The 17398-nt window shown below is 44.0% G+C and overlaps 1 long non-coding RNA gene across 1 annotated transcript in view; it reads left to right on the plus strand.

The window, feature by feature from the left end:
* The first annotated feature begins 5632 nt into the window (after positions 1 to 5632).
* LOC105521959 overlaps positions 5633 to 17398 on the plus strand; it is a 20546-nt gene continuing 8780 nt past the window's right edge. The window contains exons 1-2 of the long non-coding RNA XR_001003368.1: positions 5633 to 5660; positions 10395 to 10573. This is a non-coding gene — a long non-coding RNA (uncharacterized LOC105521959). The remainder of the gene's footprint in view (positions 5661 to 10394; positions 10574 to 17398) is intronic.

The following is a 17398-nucleotide window of genomic DNA, read 5'->3' on the forward strand; positions in this document are numbered from 1 at the left end:
TTAAAAAATAAAATAAATAAAATAAAAACAGTGCTTGGTCTGTAAGAGGTATTCACTCATTCATTGGACAATGAATGAATGAAGTACTGTGGTGAGGGAGTGAGTTGTTGAATAAGAAGAGAATGGTTTGACTAGTCTGAAAAGCTAACCTGAGATAGGATAGGGATAGATTGTAAAGGCCTTGAATATCCCACTATGGTGACTAAACTTGACTTAGTTGGTAATGAGACTTACGTAACAAGACCCATGTAAGACTTTAAGATCAATTAAGAGATGGTGTGCAGGACAGGTGGACAGGGATACTGGAGGTGACAAAACCCATGAAAAACCTACTATTGGAATTGTCCAAGCCAGGTGTGAGGTGGCACTGACCAAAGTAGTGCTAATAGAAAGGGGAGGAGAAATCATAATGAAATTCTCCATTGTTCCTGGCAACAAATTAAAAGTAGAAGGTGAAAGAGAATGGAATCCCAGGTTTAGCTTGGGGCCAGCAGAAGAACTGATCTCCAGGGGATGGGCGGCTTTGGGAAATATTAATTTTGACACCCCAAATGCCATATCTGAGTGCACAGTTGAAAACAGGGGACTACAGCTCAGGAGATGAGTTCTAAGTAGATTTGGGAATTAGAGATCACTCTTAACTGATTTGGCCCATCCTGAAGCAATAGCAACTGATGAAAGAGATAGATAGATAGATAGATAGATAGATAGATAGATAGATAGATAGATAGCTGGATAGATAGAAAGAAAGAAAAAATTAACTGATTTGGCCCAGATCTGAAGTCATGAAAGAGGATGACACCACCAAGGAGTGAATGAGTGTAGAGTGTAGAGAGTGTGAAAAATCAAAAAGAAAATCTTGAAAAATGTTATTTATATTCACATAGTCCTAACGACAGGAGAATGATTGGTCCCAAGCAAAGGAAAACAGGGCAGGGCACACAGGTGCAGAAGCCAGGGGAGGAACGGTGTCAAAATCCCACTTGAGAGGACAAGATGAAAAAGCAGCCAGTGGGTGTAGTAATTGGAGGTCGCCCTTAAACGAGTATTAATTCAAGGCGCAGGTAAGAAACATGGCAAGAGCAGTGCAAAGCACACGTGAGGAAAATGCTACAGCAGAGGGGAGGACGGAGGCAGCGAACGAAGGGCAGGATGGGCCAGGTGTTGAGGGTGACAGCCCAGCTTGGAGAGGTTTTGTTTAGGGTAGGGGAGACGTGAGCACATTTGTAGACGGCAGCGAAGCCACTGGAGAGAGATTGACTATGCCAAGACACAAGAGGGAGAGGAGATACCTGATTGGGCATAAAGGTTGATAAGTCAAAAAGGAACTGAAATATGAGAGCCCGGTGCAACCTTAACAGCCTTAAAAAGGGAGCTGTGAACAGCTGTGGTTTATCAGCACAGACGTTTCTTGTCCACGCTTCAAAGCGTAGCTTCAAAAGCAGGGTCGATCTTTCTTAATTACCCAGCTTCTGTGGCTATCATATATATAGCCTTAGGGCTGGAACAAAGGAGGGAGGCTCTTAGTAAAAGCCCTCGATGACAGTGACGGTGTCATTCCCACTTTGCAGACATTCCCTTCATTCTTACACTGTCTTTCAGCAGAACGTAGGATAGGTATTGTTGTGAGGGCCAGAAATGGGAGCTCTGATTTGGATGCCAAAATCAAAGTTAGGAAGGGAGCCAGTATTTCCTGTTGCCCCTTAGATAGCCCCACATTGCTCTTCAAAACCACAATAATCACTTAACCCCCTGGCACTCACACCAGGGGAAAGCCTTCACAGAATGCTAACAGTTCCAACAAAAATACTTGAACTGTCTTCAGTTCCTTGCATCTGACCTTGATATTTTCCCTTGAAAATGAACCACAGTAGCTCCAAGAAGTACGGGGAAGGGGACCAGATGGACAATAAGATAAGGGGTTTGGATTTGCCTAAGAATTAGGACTAAACCTTGAACTTGGTTATATTCATAGTTTTTTGGTTATAGACAAGCTTTTCCAAGTGTATAAAAGCTGCCAACAATCTTTCCATTTGTTAAGAACTGCACTTAGCGATTACTCTGCATGTCAATAAAAATAAGGGCTTACTATGTACCAGGTACTGTTCCAATCACTTTACACATATTATCTCATTTATTATTATCCTGTGGAGATTCTTGTTAGGATTAAGTAAGATGATACACGGAAAGAACTACCTTTCTCCTCATTTACAAGTAAGGGAACTCTGGCTTGGAGAACCCGGCCATATATTTTAAAGTATTTATGAAATATCATCTGCTTGTTTTCATCTTTTATGAAGATGCATCTAGGATACATCCTGGGCAAGTTGCCTGGACAATCTAGGCAATTGAATTTCCTACTGAATTTCCTCAGAGCAACCATCACAAAAAAAGGTAAACCAAAGGCTAGGACAGTAGTTCTTAACTCTGGATCCATACAAAACTCACTTGAAAAGCTTTGGAAACCTACTGATACCCACAAGACCCCAAATATTCTGATTTAATTAATTAACCTGAGGTGGGCACTAGATACAGGTACTTGAACCTGTCTTTTTCTCTCTCTCTCTCTCTTTCTCAATCTGTGTGTGTGTTTGGGGGGGTGTGGGTGTGTGGGTGTGGGTGTAAATCTGGCTTCTCAATTTTTCTTCTACTCTCAGCAGATTATTCTCAGTGTTGGACAATTCCCTTAGAAAGCAGTGCTAATGGGTTGGTTTTGGGAGTTCTCAGGGGCTGCATTGCTCCAGCCCTATCAGACGTGCTTACCACAAGCCTCTTGCATGCAGCTGCTATTGGAAACAGCAAGAGCCTTCCCAGGTTCAACAGCTATTCTCCAGTCAGCTCAAAGCTCTGTTCATTATTTTGGAGTTCTGTTGTCTCTCAGGCCCCTCCATGCTTCCTCTGTTGATTTTCTTTGCTTTCTCCTGCAGAAATGCTAGTACTTACAGGTCTTGTAGCTGCTAGTAGGCCTCCACCTGGTGTATCTGTGGGTTCTTGAAGACATCCCATCACCTAGTTTGGCTGTAAATGTTGTGAATGGGATTTTGCCTTTACTACCTATGTGCTCTGTTTTAATATAGAGATTTGAAGAGACTGAAAAACAATGTCTCCATATTTCCAGAATCTTCCCAAGTTACTCTAATATGCATGGTTGAACACCATGATTTGAGAGGATGTCCAGGGTACAGAGGCTTGTTGTTAGAAATAGGAATTCCCAGATTTGAAGACTAGACCTAAACAAGGTCTGTGGCCCCGGTAGCAAGCCCATAGAATTAACTGGAAACAAACAGGTCAAAAGCCTAAAACTAAAGTTTTAAGGAAGGTGTGATACAAAAGTTATTCAAACCTGGTCAACAAAACTTATGATTGATTAACCTCCAGGGTTATGGCCATATAGTTTCAGAACTACCACCAACAGAAGAGACAAGCTAAAGCCATGCAGGCCCAGAAAAAGCCTCCTTCCCAATGTCGCTCTCATGAAAAATAATGTACAAGAGGCTGGGAGCGATGGCTCACATCTGTAATCCCAGCACTTTGGGAGGCTGAGGTGGGTGGATCGCCTAAGGTCAGAAGTTCGAGACCAGCCTGGCCAACATGGCGAAATCCCATCTCTACTGAAAATACAAAAATTAGCCAGGCATGGCAGTGGCGCCTGTCATCCCAGCTACTCGAGAGTCTGAGGCAGGGTGAATCATTTGAATCTGGGAGGCAGAGGTTGCAGTGAGCCGAGATCACGCCATTGCACTCCAGCCTGGGTGACAGAGTGAGACTATGGCTCAAAAAAAAACAAGTATAAGAGAAATCCTTTTTCTCATTTCCCAAAGGGCAAAACCAAGTGCCAGGGAGATTCCCCCAAGAACACAGAACTTAGGGATACCAAATTGGTTGACCAAAAAACTAACTCCACTTTCAGACCAAGAAACAGAATTCCCATCTGTGAGGATATGACATACCTTGTTTACCATGATCTTCTTTCCCAAATGGAAGGATTTAATGTATGTGTCCTCTTCTTTTCCCATGTTTATAGGTTAACATAGGATATATTTATCATTTGCGACTAATATATTTTCCACATTCATCCTATATCTCGGATAACTTCTCACATTATGAGTTCTACATTTCCAAGGTAGAATCCAGGAAATTCATATCCCTAGAGTCCCTTGCCTCTACAGGGCAGACACATAGCTTCACTTCCACCTATCGGATACACCCACGGGAAATGTGGAAACGGGAAAGACCAACACTGAAGCACTGAGATGAATCTTTCAGCAAGTGGGGTGGTAGTGTTTGGTTTTGTAACCGCCCAAGTGGTTCTTCTTGCCCAATGCCTAGACAGAGCCAATTTCTCTAGATAGTGGAATTGCAATAGAGAAAGAGTTTAATTCACACACTGGACAGGAGACAGGAATTTGATTATTACTCAAATCAGTCTCCCTCAAAAATTCAGGGATTGGGGGTTTTTAAGGATGATTTGGTGGGTAGGGGGTCGGGAAGTGGGGAGTGTTGATCGGTCAGATGAGATCATAGGGAGTCGAAGTGGATTTTCCTTGTCTTCTGATCCTGAGTAAGAACATAGAACTGGTTGAGCCAAATTACTTAGTACGGGAGGCATCCGCTGGTGCATCAACATGCAGCATCTGTAAAACATCTCAAGTGCTGATCTTAGGTTTTACAATAGTAATGTTATCCCCAGGAGCAATTTGGGGAGGTTCAGAATCTTACAGCCTCCATCCACACCACTCCTAAACCACAATTTCTAATCTTGTAGCTAATTGGTTAGTCCTACAAAGGCAAACTAGTCTCCAAGAAAGAAGGGGCTTTGTTTTGCGAAATGGCTATTATCGCTTTTGTTTCAAAGTTAAGCCATAAACAAAGTTCCTCCCAAAGTTAGTTCGGCCTACACCCGGGAATGAACCAAGGACAGCTTGGAGAATAGAAGCAAGATGGAGTCAGTTAGGTCAGATCTCTTTCGCCGTCGTAATTTTCTCAGTTATAATTTTTGCAGAGTTGGTTTCAGTTCTATCTGGGCAATAGTGGTGCTTCTGGCACCCAGCCCCTAAATGCTGTAGAAGTCTGGTGACAGTGACAGGAGTATTTTTACTGTACCAGCACCTGGGGCATGATTGGGCTTTGTTCCTAGTCTGTAGCTTTAGAATGTGGCTCTTTGGTCCCCTTTGAGATGCTGTTTGCTATCTAATGTCATTTACTAAATTCATTTTTTGTTTAATATAGTCCAGTAGATTCCATTGTTTGTAATTGAGAATCCTGAGCAATAATGTTGGAGTGAGTAATTTATCATTTAATCCTAATTTACTCAATAATGAGGAGCTACATCCTGGCCTGGCGTTATTAGCTACAGAGGCTGGAGTTGCAGCTGGCTGAAGTTTGTGCCGCTCAGGTAAGTATGAGCATTTTGAAGGTGAGGTGTGGATATTGATTAACAATATTCTCAACATCCACTCTCAACATCCTCTCTTTCCCTCTTCCACTGTGTTGGAGCCACGAGGTTTTAACTGGATTAATCTCACACCCCAGCTACTGGGATAGATCATGATTGGTCTAAAATAATCTGACCACAGTGATTGGTTCAGGGATGGACCAATTAGAAGATGGTTTAGAACTCTTGTTCTAAACTGTGAAGCCAGTCACAGAGGTGGGTAGAGGTAAGGCAGCCACAGAAATAGAGCCAGATCAAACTGCACTTGAAGCCTACTACCTGTGAACCTTTTAGCTATTACTGAGCCAGAAGATCCTTTTTAGTCATAAGCCATCTTGAGCTGGATTTTTTTCTACTTGCAACTGAAAACATCTCAATATAAAAACTATGCAAGGTTTTTGCTCCCATGTGTGGCTTTGAAATAGCTGTGCTAATCATGGAGTTAGCATTTAGTTATCCCAACAGAGGGCAACATTTTGGTTCATTTCTTTTTAAAGTAATCAAAAGTTGGCAGGGCACGGTGGCTCACGCCTGTAATCCCAACACTTTGGGAGGCCAACGCGGTAGATCACTTGAGGTCAGGAATTCGAGATCAGCCTGGCCAACATGGTGAAACCCCGTCTTTACTAAAAATACAAAAATTAACCGGGCGTGCTGTCAGGTGCCTGTAGTCCCAGCTACCAGGGAGGCTGAGGCATGGGAATCACTTGAACCCGGGAGGCAGAGGTTACAGTCAACTGAGATTACGCCACTGCACTCCAGGCTGGGCAACAGAGCGAGACTCAGTCTCAAAACACAAAAATAAAATAAAAGTACACAAAAGCTATTTAACATATTAAACTTGGTGCCAACTTGTGCTGGGCACTGGGCTGGTGACTGGAGATGGAAAGATGAGTAAGATGTAGTACATGTTCTAAAAGGTTCCATTTTAGCAGGTCTGAAAGGAATTTATGCCTCAAAAATTCAACCTTGTTCTGAAAATTAGTGAGAACACTGAAGTTCAGAGAAGTCTCTTACCCAGTTGTTAACAGCACCAGGACTGGAAGCAAGGTTTATCAGTGTATTTGTCCATTCTTGCATTGATATACCTGAGAAATACCTGAGGCTGGGTAATTGATAAAGAAAAGAGGTTTAATTGGCTCATGGCTCTGCAGACTGTACAGGAAACATGATGCCCATATCTGCTTAGCTTCTGGGGAGGCCCAAGGAAACTTACAATCGTGGTAGAAGACCGAAGGGAAGCACACAAGTCACATGGCTGGAACAGCAAGAGAGAGAGAGAAGGGAAAGGTGCTGCACACTCTTCAACAACCAGATCTCATGAGAATTCACTGACAATGGCAAGGACAGTACCAAGGGGATGATGCTAAGCCACTCATTAAGCCCCATGATCCAGTCACCTCCCACCAGCCCCTATCTTCAGCATTGAGGATTACAGTTCAATATAGGATTTGATAGGGACACAGATCCAAACCACCTCAGCCAGCTACAAGCCTGTGGTAATTTTGATTTGATAAATAAATATTTGCATTGAGTATCTAAGACATCTAAGATAACTGGGGTGTTCTGCTTTAGAGTTTGGATGTAGATATATGTAAATTTCCCAGCCTCTTGCAATAGCCTCTAAAATACAACAATGGGATAAACAGATCCTCAGGTTAGTAGGGAATCTATTTCCCACCCTCAGACCAACTTATTCCCTGTAAACCCAAGGTTCTAACAGGGAACTCCCTCACTCACATCCAAGGGCCAGCCCTGTTTGCTTGGACATAACAAATGCCAGATCATACTCACATTGCCATTGCAGCTGTTGGCACTGGAATAGGTTGTCACTGTTGGGTCCAAAGAAACATGGATGGTGCTGAGTTTCCTGCTTCTGAGACCCCCACTATCAGTGGTGTCCAGAGTGCTCAGGTTATAGTGGCTCACCACTGTGGGAGGAGGACAAGCTTCCCCTTCACCAGTGCTACAGTTGAACAAGGCTGTCCCATGCCAGCATTGCCCTCGGATCCCAGTGTTAGAGCTCTTTAGGTTCACTTCTAAATCCTTTGCCACTGGGCAAAAGGCCTTGCCCAGGATGACTGAGAAGGAGAGGCTCCAGCATCTGCTGCCAGAACCATGGTTCTCCTTTCATCACTGGACTTAGTCAAAGGGCCTGACCACTATCACATTTGTTTCTGCCCTTGCGACAATTTTATCCAGAGAGCCTCAATTGCCCGTATCTGTCACTGCGTCTTTGTCAGGGCCATCCCAACTTTTAATAGGACTTATTCTCCAGGAAGAAGCACTGCGATCTGCTGCCATCTTCTCTGAAGACCTGTGAATGCCTCATGGATATCACCCTTGTCTCACACAGCAGTCATTAAGTTTCTCCTACCCATTGGGTGTTTTCTGGCATTTGGTTTTTTTTTGGGGGGGGGAGCAAAATTAATTTCAATCACATTGAATATCCTATTATAAATCTCTATTGTCTTTTGGATAGAGGAAACTAATCTATATCTTCTAAGGACAATAATATTTTAGATTCTCTTTGAAAAAGATCTCACTGAATTGTTGAAATTTTAAAAAAACATCACCATAAGGGCTAATATAAAATAAAATCTTTAAGGTCTGGCTCATTGGCTCATGCCTGTAATCCCAGCACTGTGGGAAACTGAGGCAGGAAGATCACCTGAGGTCAGGAGTTTGAGACCAGCCTGGCCAACAGAGTGAAACCCCATCTCTACTAATACACAAAATTAGTCAGCCATGGTGATGGGTGCCTGTAATCCCAGCTATTCAGGAGGCTGAGGCAGGAGAATCGCTTGAACTCGGGAGGTGGAGGTTGCAGTGAGCCGAGAGATGGCGCCATTACACACCAGCCTGGGCAACAGAGCAAGACTCTGTCTCACTCTCACACACACACACACAGAGGCACACACAGATCTTTAACTAAATTGCTGAATATGGTGGGCAACCTCTACAATGGCTCCTAGGGAGCCCTACCTTTCAGCATACATGCCCTTGTGTAATCCCCTGCCCTCGAATGTGAGCTGGCCCTACCTAGTGACTTGCTTCTAACAAAAAGAATATAGTGAAATCAATGGACTGTCATTTTTGAGATTAGGTTACAAAAAGATTCTGATTTTTTTCCTATTATCTGGTCTCTCTCTCTCTCCCCCACCACCATCCTCCCCCCGCCCCCCATCTCTCTCGCTCCTCCCTCCTTACTCTAGGTGAAGCAAGTTGCCATGCTGCGAATAATCCTATGGAAAGACCTGCGAAGAACTGGGGTCTCTGGCCAGTAGCGAGTTTGGCTCTGAGGCCTGCCAACAGCCACATGAATGATCTTGGAAGCAGTGTCCTCTACGAAGCCTCGAGAGGACTGCAGCCCTGGCCAACACCTTGATTTCAGTCTCTCTTGTAAGAAATCTTGGGTTTTCTTTAGGCTTATGAAGAGTCTCAGGCACCCAGACTAACTGCAACTGCATCCTGATTCCTGAAAGACAGTCTTGAAATGCCTGTCTGCTGCTTTAACCCACCATGTTTTGGGGGTTGTTACACAGCAGTAGATAACTAATACACTGAGTATCTGCAATACAAGATATTTGGCTTTATGTAAGACTCTGGCTTCAAAAGTGTTTGCATTCTTTGAAAGCTTTGTTCCTACTTGAAGGAAAAATCAGTGACTCCGACCCAAGAAATCTCTCCCTGAGCCTCCCAGCTCCACGGCTGATTGACAGAGCGTCTCTGGGTTAACCACCTTCAGTTTCCTCATCTTTAAAAAAGGTATGATCATTTCTCCCCTACTTTTCAGAGTTACACCAGTGGAAATAATACATGTAAAGCCACTTCCAGCAAGTGAAGCGCCGCACACACATGAAATGTTTTGTTTTTAAAAGCCAGTCTTGGCGCCGTTGCCATTTTCTGTTCTTTTCCTCTAAATACATCCATCCTTCACACAATCCCAATTGTGCCGTGTTGTGTTTAGCCTGAGAAATACGACCGATTGAAACTGTACACCACTGGTGAGGCTGAAGGCAGCACTGAGCTGCTACTCAAATTCAGTGTGTTTTCAAAGCGTTTTTCCCTCCTCTAGGGAGTCGGTTGTCAGAGGACATCCTGGCCTGTGAAGATGAGCACTTCCTCCCGGGAATCGGGTGGAGCCAAGGTTGAGGTCCTTCCTGGTGTTACTCCTCTAACTGAAGCCTCTCTTCTGTTCAGTAGACAAAGAAAGTACCTCATGACTTCCCGCATCTTATTCTCCGGGGTGTCATCCTTGTAAGGAAATACTGACTCTAGAGAGGAAATGTGTTTGTGAAAATAGAAATAATAATTAAATCATGTAAATCAAAAGAACAAGATGTATGAGGTTTTTAAAGACACTAAAGAAAATCCCACTGAACCAAATCTAAATTCAATCAGATGAATATCTGACTTAGCTCGGTTAATTAACACGATTTATCAAGCAATAGGTGTCCAAAATGTTTCTGTGGTGTTTAGGCACTTTTCTGCATTTTGTGAAATGTCTACAGTGAATGCGTAACACTTTGGTGATCGAAAATGGAGAGGAATCAATTAGAAAAGCCTTCAGTAAATAGTACAGAGAGTATTTTCTTATTTTTGCTAAAAGAAATGCAAAAATGATAAGCTTGAAACAGATGAGTGGAAAGGAGTAGGATGGGAGGGGGATGGAAATGAGCCTTCTCAGAGTACAACTTTTTATATCATTTTGATTTTTGAAACATATAAATGTTTTACATATTCAAAAAACAAAATTAAATCCAAATGGATTTTTCAAATTCTAAAATTGAATGCAAACAGAAGAAAGCATAAATATATATATATATGTATATATCAAATTAAAAAATAACCACAGAGAGAAAAAAAGTATTTCAAGTAACTTTTAATTTTAAAAATCTTTTGATTCTGGCTAATTCAAGTTACTTTTCTTTCTTCTTCCTTTTTTTTTTCCTTGCAGAGATGAGATCTTGCTATGGTGCCCAGGCTGGTCTTGAGCTCCTGGCCTCAAGTGGTCCTCCCACCTGGGCCTCCCAAAGTGCTGGGATTACAGGCACAAGTCTCTGTGCTCAGCCCTCAACTTACTCTTATTTCTGATTGCCATCTGTAATAGGATACATGCTAAGGCCAAAAAGAATGGTAAATAAATCTGAAACTTGACTTACTAGTTTTGTTGACAGCCGTAATGTTAGTTCATTTTACAGGTCAACTTTACCAGGCCATGCGGTGCCCAGACGTTTAGTGAAACACTTTCAGTGTGTCTGTGGGGGTGTTTCTAGGTGAGAGTGACATATGAGTTGGTAGAATGAGTAAAAGCAGACTGCCCTCCCTACTGTGGGCGGGGCTCATCCAATCAGCTGAAGGCCTAAGCAGAACAAAAAGCCTGACTCTCCCATAATAAAAGAGAACTCCTCCTCCTGCCTGCCTACATTATATAAGTTTGTTTGTTTTGAGACAGAGTCTCGCTGTGTCGCCTAGGCTGCAGTGCAGTGGTGCAATCTCAGCTCACTGCAGCCTCCACCTCCCACGTTCAAGTGATTCTTGTGCCTCAGTCTCCTGTGTAGCTGGGATTGCAGCCATGTGCCAATACGCCCGGCTAATTTTTGTATTTCATGTTGGCCAGGCTGGTCTCAAACTACTGGACCTAAGTGATCCACCCGCACAGGCTCCCAAAGTGCTGGGGTTATAGGCATGAGCCACCATACCTGGCTGATAAATATTATATATATTTATAGATGTACATATAAAAACACATACACACAAATCCTTTTGGTTCTGTTTCCGTGGAGAACCTGAACACATTGTAATTCTAAAACAGTTCTATTTTTATTTTGGATAAAGCAAATAATCTACTTAGGAAACAAGATTCTCTCTGTAAGAGAAAAGGTATGAAATACAAAAGAAATGAAAATACAAAATAAGGGAAGATAAGAGAAGTCCTACACTGTGATATTTGTGCAGGAAATGTCATTAAGAACTCATGACTGGCCGGACGCGGTGGCTCATGCCTGTAATCCCAGCACTTTGGAAGGCCGAGGCAGGTGGATCATGAGGTCAGGTGTTCGAGACCAGCCTGGCCAACACAGTGAAACCCTGTCTCTACTAAGAATACAAAAAATTAGCTGGGCTTGGTGGCAGGCACCTGTATCCCAGCTACACGGGAAGCTGAGGCAGAAGAGTTGCTTGAACCCGGGAGGCAGAGGTTGCAGTGAGCTGAGATCATAACACTGCATTTCAGCCTGGGCGACAGAGGTAGACACCGTCTCAAAAAAGAAAAAAAAAAAAAAAGAACTCATGATTACGTTGACAATGCATCTCCCAGCTTTGCTCGCTGAAATGGCCTGAGCACAACCAGTGCCCAGAGTTTGGCTTCTAAGTGTCATTCCCACTAAAAGGAACCAGGGATCCCTGGAAAAATGGCTGACTTCAGATCTGGGACAGAGAAAGCACAAGATGAGCCTGAGATGACTTGTGCCACAAAGAGAGAGAAAAGGAGTGAAGGGGAGAGAGAGAGAGAAGGAAAGAGAGAGAGCAAAATAAATAAAGGTAGAAGAAGAAAGGAAGCTCCTCTTTTACAGAAATCCAGCTAATATATGTAGAAAAGATTATCAAATCTAAAACATAATTTTGCAGCTCTCAATGTAATAACTGATTGAGGCAAGGATATTCATGGATTCTTTAACAGCTGGACACAATATTGTTAGTGATGGGTTATTCAAACAATCTCAAAGTATCCCCCCTACAGATAATTTGACAGTTGAAAACAACAGCAAACTGCAGGTATACAATGGAGATATCTGGTGGTCCCAGTCTTAGCCAAAATATCCAACTTGCATCACAAATATTAGGACAACCTGATAGCATGTGCCTCTTGATGTGATGAAAGCACAGGTTTTCAAGGTCACTTCTGTAATGTTCTTACCAATATTGTTTAAGCTGAATCTAATCACACATTTAGACTTCAAGTACTCTGAGTTACAGGGAAAAAATAAGAACCAGGAACACAGTAAACACCACCATGAAGAGACAACCAGATCAATCTGAAGGCAGAAGATGGCACAAGACCATTGGTCTGAACTCTTCAAAAAGTGCATCACAAAAGATATAAAAGCATGTGGACTGTTCTATAATAAAGAAATTAAAGAGCAGTAACAGTCACATGCAATGCTTGAACCTTAATAGGATCCTGAATTGGACAAAGGAATATATACTGCATGAGAAGATATAATGAAATTGTTCATTTAACTAATTAATTTATTTTTGAGACAGAGTCTCACTGTGTTGCCCAGGCTGGAGTGCGGTGGTGCAATCTTGGCTCACTGCAACCTCCGCCTCTTGGGTTCAAGCAATTCTCCTGCCTCAGCCTCCTGAGTAGCTGGGACTACAGGCACATGCCACCACACCTGGCTAATTTTTTGTATTTTTAATAGAGATGGGTTTTCACCATGTTGGCCAGGCTGGTCTCAAACTCCTTACCTCAAGTGATCCACCCGCCTTGGCCTCCCCAAGTGCTGGGATTACAGGCATGAGCCACCACACCTGGCTGAAATTGTTCATTTTATTAATTATGACAATGATATTACAATTAGGTAGGAAACCATTCTAAGGAGATTCATGCTGAATTATTTAGAGGTGAACTATTGTGATGACTACAACTTATTTTCAAATAGTTAAGCAAAAAGAATTGGCTATATGTATGTAAATAACAGAAAAAATTTCCTGGGAGTGGCTGGGGGAGAGAAAAAGCAAAGGAGAGACAGAGAGAGAGAGAGAGAGAGAGAGAGAGAGAGAGGTGCACCCAAGCGTGCACTGGAGAGAGAACAAGCAAATGGGGCAAAATTGGTGACTCTGGTCCAAAAGTGTAGAATTTCACTTTATGATTTTTTCCATTTTTCTGCACATTTGAATATTTTCAACATGAGAAATTGGGAGGAAGGTACTGATGATAATACTTGGGGAAAATCAAGTGAGGTTGCTGCAGGAAACGTAATGACGGACCCCTGCTCTTAGATAAGAATAGTAACCTCCCCCACAGCTGGGGAGGAGCACAGCTGTCAGTCAAGGATCACTCTGTGAGGCTGAGTGTGCAGCATTAATACAAAACAGCAAACCTAATCCACGTGCCCCAGGCCATTGCTACAAAAGCAATGGGCGCTCTTCCCGGGTAGCCCCATGTTCCAGGGAGCCAAAGCTTGAAACGTGAGGGGGTCTCTTCTTGGAACAGAGGTCAGTGAGTGAAGTCAAGTCGAGGCTTGGCTTTGAGAGATCACAAGTCAGTTGCACAAACAGGACGAGAAGGCAGCAGAGTGAGTGGCGGAAAGGAATTTGTGGCTGAAGGAAGAAACGTGGGCTCAGAGCTGGAAGCTTAATATAATTTTATACATGACAGCAGTGTTTCCCAATTTCAGGGAGATATTTTGGCTATTGTTGTTAACAGAGGACTTTCTGTGACCTCTCAGTGTGTTTCAGTTCTTTCACCTGTCTCTACCCTCTCTGCCCCCGGGTACTCGATGATTTCCAAGACCTCTGCTTCCTCTCCCTCCTCCACAACAGTAAAAGAAAAACCGTGCAGCTATTTTCCCCAATGCCTGCTCAGGGCTTTCAGGCTCCACCTTCCCTGAAAAGCCTCCTCCGTTACTGGGGTTTTGAAATAACCACGTGGAAACCTAGAGATTCCCAACTGGGCACAAAGAATTACGGTTTCACTGTGTGAACAAGAATCACATATTGTTCAAGTTCCCTGTTGGATTGACTATTTTTAATCTACTACAAGCAAAAACCTCATCAATGTTGAAATGGTGTGGTCAAAGCTAACTGGTTTAAAATACACACATATGGTGGCATTCATCTTTCGGGTAGGAATCTATTTGTATTCCTGTGCTCAGCTGTGCCATGAGGGGTAGGTTGAGAGGAGCCGATGCTGCCTGAGCAGTTCATCAGAGAGAACAGACCAGAGGCAGAGCGCCTCGCAGAATGCCCTGCGACTCCACTGCTTCCGTCAAATCTGTTCAAAATATTGCTTGTGGCTTTCCACAAACTAATTGCCTTGAAAAATCAGATTATAAATGTTACTGAGTTCGAGGATAAGATTGTTGCTTTTGTTAATCCAACAAGTCCCTGTCTCCATAAAAGGTCCATGTGTCCCATGAGTACTAAATATATGTAGACTTAATACCAGCTAAAATGATTTATGCTCCTTTTTGTACTGGGAACATGGTTTTGCCAGATGGTATCGCAAGCTGGCTACATCTGCTTTCCTTTCCACCCTGGCTGCTAAGATGTTCAGAGCCGAATTTGAAGGCCACCTCTACCAATGCAGTCAAAGCCTTATGACCTACATCATTTGGGTTACTATTCTTATTTTTGCATCCTCATAATTTCTTCTTCTTCTTCCTTTTTTTTTAGATGGTGTGGTCTCGGCTCACTGCAGCCTCCACCTCCCAGGTTCAAGCGATTCTCCTGCCTCAGCTACTCGTGATTGCTTCTTAATTGGTTCTAGCTCTGTAAGTTGCTTGGAATCCTTCTTTGAATGAGGAGGTGTATAAGGGATGGGAAAAACAATGGTCGAGCATGAAACACAGGAGAGGTTGCTCAGGCTCCCGTCGCCCACAGTTTGCATATTCATCAAGGGACCATGGGGTGCTCTTTGCCCTATTCAGGGACAATAGGATGCACACCAGCAAACCAGGAAGCCTGAGCCCAAATCCTATATAAGAGTAGCACATGGAGAGCAGCTCTCCGTAAATGGAAAAATACCCAGTAGCAATTTTCCCCAGTGCTGTTGGGGGAAGCCAATAAACAAAGCTGACATTGTGGCATTTTACTACATCAAGGAACGAGCTAGGGCCACAGGACATTCCCCGCCAAAGGTATCAGACCTACAGACATTTCCATGATGCACAGGCTGCACCTGGAGCCACCTGAGAGAAACAGGAACCGAGCTAGACACTTGATAGACATTTACTCTGTAATCTCCATGTGACAAATCTGTAATAGAACAATCTTATTCCATTTCACACACAAAGAAACTGAGGCTCACAGGAAAAAAATTGTCCAAGGTCAAGTAACTGCAAGAAAATGGCAAAGCAATACTTAAAATTAAGGTGTAGGCCAGGCATGGCAGCTCATGCCTGTAATCCCAGCACTTTGGAGGCCGAGGTGGAAGTCTAGGAGTTTGAGACCAGCCTGAGCAACATAACAAGACCCCAGACCCACAAAAAGTAAAAGAAAAAAAAAAAGCTGGGTGTGGTGGCATGCGTCTGTACTCCCCAAGACTCACTATTCAGGAGGCTGGGGCAGGAGGATCTCTTAAGCCCAGGAATTTGAGGCTGCAGTGAGCTATGATCACACCACTGCACTCCAGCCTGGGTGACAGAGTGAGACCCTGTCTCTAAAAACAACAACATAAAACGAGACAGCAGCAATAGGCTGGGCAGGGTGGCTCACGCCTGTAATCCCAGCGCTTTGGGAGACCGAGACGGGTGGATCACCTGAGGTCGGGAGTTCAAGACCAGCTTGAGTAACATGGAGAAACCCCATCTCTACTAAAAATACAAAATTAGCTGGGCGTGGTGGTACATGCCTATAATCCCAGTTACTTGGAAGGCTGAGGCAGGAGAATCGCCTGAACCCGGGAGGCGGAAGTTGCAGTGAGCTGAGATTGCGCCTTTACACTCCAGCCTGAGCCACAAGAGCAAAACTCTGTCTCAAAAACAAACAAACAAAAAACAGCAGCAATAAAAGACATGGTGCATCTGATTTCAAAGTCCTGACTTACTGCAGCGTGTCTAAAGGTTCTGTTCAATACCTATCTCCTTGCCTATTTCCCCCAGGTCACGGCATGAATGTCACTTCTCTTTTGAAACAGGCTCCTCCTGACGAGGCTGCTACATGAAGTCTACAAAGCATTTTAATTCTTTGGAGTAAGCGAACTTTAAAAACATAAAGGCATGTGGAATGAGGCCAAGGAACCACTGGATAGCTGCCCAGTTTGACTTTGGGTCCCTGTGAGAATTGGAAAGCAAATGTCGAAGAACGGATCTTGCCCTCTGGCACCCGTGAATGTCACAAAAAATTCGTGGAAACTCCTAGAGACATTCCTCCGCCTGTGTTAAGACTTTTGTAACCCTAATATGTAAGTGCTACCCTGCGGCTGGCCACCGTGGTGGCCACGGTGCTAATGCTGGTGCCCCGCACTCTTCAGCCCCCACAAGGGACCCCTGAGGACCCTCACCTCCTGCCTCTCTCCTACCTGGGCAGCTGCTGTTCCCAGCCAGGGTTGCTGACACTTTGGGAACTGCACCGACCAGTGGATGCAACACTCCGAGCTCCCCTGCAAACCCCTCGGTGAACCTGCTTCAGAGCTGGTGCCTGTCACATCGCACATCCCTCGAAGCCGTCTCAGATAGCGTGTCCTAAAATATCTGTCTTCCCCTCCAAAGAGAATTTTTGTGCTCCTCTTTTTCCAGTAAATCTCCAATCCTTTTTCCCTTCTTGTGGCTCCTCCTGCTTCCATGCTGATATTACTAGCACCAGTCTAAGTTCCTCATCTGTGCCTTGCTATCTCCCATCACCAAGTCTTTGCGTGGGCTGTTCCCTCTGCCTGGGACACCGGAGCACGTGCCTGTCAAATTATGTGGATGTTTGTCCCCTCCAAATCTCATGTTGAAATGTGACCTTCAGGCTGGGCGCAGTGGCTCACGCCTGTAATCCCAGCACTTTGGGAGACTGAGGTGGGCAGACCACCTGAAGTCAGGGGTTCAAAAAGCAGCCTCGTCAATGTGGTGAAATCCCATCTCTACTAAAACTACAAAAACTAGTTGGGTGTGGTGGCACACGCCTGTAGTCCCAGCTACTCGGGAAGCTGAGGCAGGAGAATTGCTTGAACCTGAGAGGTGGAGGTTGCAGTGAGCCGAGATCATGCCATTGCACTCCAGTCTGGGCAACACAGCGAGACTCCATCAA

The sequence above is a fragment of the Colobus angolensis genome, unplaced genomic scaffold, assembly GCF_000951035.1.
Source record: "Colobus angolensis palliatus isolate OR3802 unplaced genomic scaffold, Cang.pa_1.0 Scaffold414, whole genome shotgun sequence".
Classification (NCBI taxonomy): domain Eukaryota; kingdom Metazoa; phylum Chordata; class Mammalia; order Primates; family Cercopithecidae; genus Colobus; species Colobus angolensis.